At 36.6% G+C, this 4,741-nt stretch overlaps 1 long non-coding RNA gene across 2 annotated transcripts; it reads right to left on the bottom strand.

The window, feature by feature from the left end:
• Positions 1–1,201: 1,201 nt before the first annotated feature.
• Positions 1,202–2,998, bottom strand: LOC113755420. Of its 2 annotated transcripts, none has more exons than XR_003465648.1 (4): positions 2,793–2,998; positions 1,730–2,001; positions 1,505–1,644; positions 1,202–1,325 (listed from the first exon to the last, which is right to left on the bottom strand). It is a non-coding gene; the product is annotated as an uncharacterized LOC113755420 (long non-coding RNA). The 2 variants fall into 2 exon arrangements; XR_003465647.1 differs by having other exon boundaries at positions 1,730–1,982.
• Between the last annotated feature and the right edge of the window lie 1,743 nt (positions 2,999–4,741).

Genomic DNA, 4,741 nt, shown 5'->3' with positions numbered 1-4,741 from the left:
TGTGACAGCCCCACCTCCCCCTAAGGCGAACCAAAGGGTTCGGCAGACCGCCTGCCCAGCTCTCGCCGGGACTACGGATCCGGAACGAGCGTAAACCCTACCAACCGCTCAAAAGAACTTTGAGAAGATAACATGCACTGTCCGAAACCCAAACAAGCACAACAACTTTAGATAACCCTAGAAAAGAACATTTTCAAACCAAATCAACTTAGGAACAGTTAAACACTTTTATATACACATGGTTGCAAATTTACAATTCAAAAGGGAATTGTTTGGTTAAAATACATTTAGGGTACGTTTGGTTCTACAGAATTGGAATTGAATTAGAATTGGAATTCTATAGAATTTGAATTCTATGAATTGGAAATCCAAATCCTTGCAATTCTTTCGTTTGAAAAATACATAGAATTGATACGAAATTTATTTGGAATTCCAAATTCTTTGTTTGGATGAGAGAAGAATTAATTAGGAATTAGAATTGTTTTCATGAAACATTTGCTTACATAAAATTTTTCTTTTTTTATATTATAATTTCTTTTTTTTCTTACATTTAGCTAATTTTTACTAAAAATTTAAAGGAAAAAACCAATTTGTACCTTTAATAATTTATTTTTTCTTGCATTTAGCTAATTGTTACTCAAGCTTTAATGAAAAATGCAAATTACTTCCTTTTTGGCAATATATCAGCCAAAACCCCGAAACTAGCTAGGACATTATGGCAAAATTACAACCAACAATGACAATATAAATGGAAAATATTGCAACAATGATAATATAAATCGACACCTGCATATCAAGAACAGAATACTTGTGCTAAATTGCTTGCTTAAACAACCATCATAGAGATAGAGGTTATATACACTGTAGTGGAAAAGCAGCCCTCATTTCTGGCTACTTTAACATTGAAATGGTTTGTTAGCAATCGAAACTTTTGGCCTCTGGAAGCAACACCAGTCCTAGCCATTAATAGTCTCTTGGCGTCTGAAAAAAGCAAACATTGATACAGCCAAATATTGATATAATCCATGACTACTATAATGAAAAAAGCAAATTACTTCCTTTTTTGCAAAATACCAGCCAAAACCTCGATAAGCCCCAAGAGCAACAACCAGCTGAGACATTTAGGCAAAACCACAACCAACAATGACAATATTAAACAAGAATTCAAAGGTAGCCCTTTTGAATTGTAATAGTCCTTTCTAGTTTCAAAGGTAAGACAAGAATTCAACCAATTGTGGATTTCAAAAACACAAAACAAAGGAACCAAGCCATCAGCTTCAACATTGAAACACCAAGGCACCACCACTTTCCTCCTCCTTGCAGACCTACGCAGGGCATCAGTTCACAATGTTTCCATGTCAAGTAAGGGTGACTGTAAAACTGCATAAGCTCAATGCTAAATTAAGACCATTTTCCTTTGACAAATAATATTTGAATAAGGACACAACGACCATTTTGCTTTAGCTGTAGAGCAAATGTACCATTTTCACAAGAAATGAAGTACCTGCCTCTAGCTTTTCCTCTTGCTTCTTAATATCATTCTCATCTAATATTCAGCGCCTTCCAAGAAATTTGACGGGGTCACTAATTTGCTACAACAAGTATACAATAATCTCACCTCCTTTAAAGAACAAGACACTGCACCTGGTGTGAAAAGTTAACAAAATAAGGAAGTAGAATTAATAGGCTTAATCATGGGAAATTGCAGTTATATCCAAGGCTTACTTACAGATGTTACTCTACAAGCAGTTAGTTTAAGTTCTTGTTCAAGTAGACCAGGCTCTGCTTCATTTAATTGGAGAAAACCTCTCTCCACTACCCTGTAATAAATTCAATCGTGGGATTATTTGTAAAAGTCATTACCGTTTATAACATACCTCGTCGCTAATTTTATCATACACCAAGTGCTACACAGCTACTGTTACAGGACTTTTATCAGATTTTGCATGGACATCCGACTGCAATAATGCTTTCTGCACTTTCTGCACAGAGTTCCAAGTGCTACACAGGTCACAGACAAAACTTAGTGGAGAAGTGTAAAAATACATAAAACTTTGACTGATGAAGATGCATATAACTGAAAATTTGATAATGCAAAACTCGGGGGTTTCTGCTCATGTAAGTTTCTGATGTTGCCGTATTGAAATCAGAAGAGGAAATCAAACACGTAGCCTACTTTCATATGTCATACAATATAACGAGTTACTTTTAAACAGTGAACAGAATTATTTTCCTGGTGCAAGTCAGTCTAAGAAATTAGAAAGGAGAAGTAGAGTTCTCCAACATACCAGAAATTAATTTGCAGAAAATGCAATACAGAATATATTAAATGAGCTATCTGTGCTATTTCATCCCTAAAAAATGATAGGATAATTAAGAAGTACTACTAGTTAATATTGCGAATCAAGCTAAAAGCAAGAGATAGAAAATTAAGAGATGAATATAATGGTGGTAGCAGTAGTATTATTAGTTTACTTCTAATCAAAGTTGATTTTTCCAAAAGCGTCAGGATCAATAAAAAATGTCCAAGTTCCTAATAAGTACTCTCAAATCCTCAGGCATTATCCCGAATGGGTTCCAAGTCAAACTTTGACTAATTAACTAAAACTCAAACAAACAAGAAAATGGAAACCAAAGACCAACTTGTTCTTTTGTTCTCATAACATCGTAAATTATAAGCTTAAAATAATAATAATAATAACCGCATAGAATCAATCACTACCACAAATTATCAAGAAAAATACCTTAAAAAAACAATGTTAATAGAAAAAAAAATTAAATTATGAAGTTACCTTTATAAACTCTAATTCTATCTGAAAAATCTGGAATAGTAGGGAGTAAATTGCAAAGCCATGTCGTATTGGTTATAGTATCGGTCAATCCTGGAGTAAACCGTACAAGTGTGGTATTTATTGTTTGCAGCTGGGGTTTCTTGACTTGATGAAGATCTGGAACTACAAAGCAAGCGAATGAAGTCTGGAGGGGCCGAAGACGACTTCTTCTAATGTAGCTTGAATTTTTGTACGAGGAAATTGCACCTTTTTACCAATTCAACTGCTAATAATAAAGAATATTCCTCGTTCTCTCCTGAACAAGTATCGGCTTCAAGGAAATAACGAAGAAGTTGGGCACTTTTGTTTGTTCTTGGACGCTAAGATGGAATTGATCAATGACTTTTCCCAAATTGGTAATGAAATTTCATTCTTCACTCATCGAATCAATTCCCAATTCATTCACTGGAAGGGAAGGAGGAGATTGACAGAAACTAATTAAAACGCCATAATTTCAACCTGAGTTATGCAATGGGCAGCGAGTGGAGCATGGAGGGGTGGAAGTGGCAGCAAAAGTGATGGGTGAAGGCAGCACAAGTGAAGGAGGCGGCGGCAGGAATGCTCCAACAGAGCATTAGATATGGCGATTGATAATGGAAAGAGGAGAGAGGTTTGAGTTTTTTCCATCAATTTTATAGTTGACCCATTTTTTAGATTTTACCCGTACAAGACCCGCGTGTTAACCCGATTGAGGAGTTCAGTCGTGGAATTAGAATTGGAATTCTTTGGTCCAGCCAAAGAATTGGAACCATAGAATTCGATCGATTTGAAATTGCAATTCGATTCTAATTCTACAGAAAAGATAGCATCCAAACACAAGAATTGAAATTGGAGCTCCAATTCCAATTCTATACTCCAATTCTATGGGGAACCAAACGCACCCTTAAGGTTTTCCAACCATCGAGGAGCTATACAAAAGAATACTAAAACTAGCTCAACTCATGCTTCAAACATCATAGTCTTCAAAAGGTGATTTCCTGTAAGGAAAACAAGGATAACGAAACGGGGTGAGTTAGAAACTCAATGAGGTACCAAAAATATAACAGTAGAAATCATGAGAAAACATTTACAAGACACATATCCGCATCAAGTAAAAGAAATGAACGAACATCACAATTTCAAGGATACAGGTGGCTCTCAGGAGCCAAATCCCCGTTGCAATACTTGATCCAGCCTTGTTGACCCTCCGTCAACGTTCAAATAAAGGAACCAGTCCAATAGATCACCACTTTAACGCCAAAATCACGTTCACCAAACATACCCCTTACCGGGCCCGAACGCCAAACAGGAACAGGAATGGTAATACTCGAGTATACCGGAATCAAGAGTCTCAATACCCAAAGATTTCCCCAGGAACAGGCACCCATGGATTGTCAATTATCTCGACCAAGCCATCGTTGGCTCGATTTAATTAACTCCCCGTGAGGTTGAGCACAGGTTTATCAGGAAGGTCGTTGGATACTCTTCCAAACGACATCATAACAAGTGCAAGTAACAAGTTCAAGTACATAACAAGTACAAGTAATAGATTCCAGTTTGTTCAGTACAGGCAAGAGAACGAGTGTGATAAAGTACACCCTCGTCTCATACAAGATAAACAGTCAGGAAAGACATTCAACTAGCAATTTGCAAGTATAGGAAATCGGTTTAGCAATAATTCAGGAGAGTGGTACACTCACCTGATCAAACAAGGATAATTTAAAAAGTTTCCTTCCCAAGTGTGGTTTTACTCGCCGGCACCTCCTAGAACAATCAAGGCAAACACTTAAGACTGGACTCCAAAACCTAATAAGTGGAATACGCAAGTAAAACCCGATTACAAGTCAGGTGCCTATCCAAATGAACCATTAATGTAAAGCGAAGAGGTGACTTTGGAGTGAAAAGATAACGATTAGTCCTATAGGCATGAA

This window comes from Coffea eugenioides, unplaced genomic scaffold (genome assembly GCF_003713205.1).
Source record: "Coffea eugenioides isolate CCC68of unplaced genomic scaffold, Ceug_1.0 ScVebR1_1474;HRSCAF=2328, whole genome shotgun sequence".
Lineage (NCBI taxonomy): Eukaryota > Viridiplantae > Streptophyta > Magnoliopsida > Gentianales > Rubiaceae > Coffea > Coffea eugenioides.
Note: the sequence above shows the minus strand (reverse complement) of the source record. Positions and strands in the feature narration are given on the sequence as shown.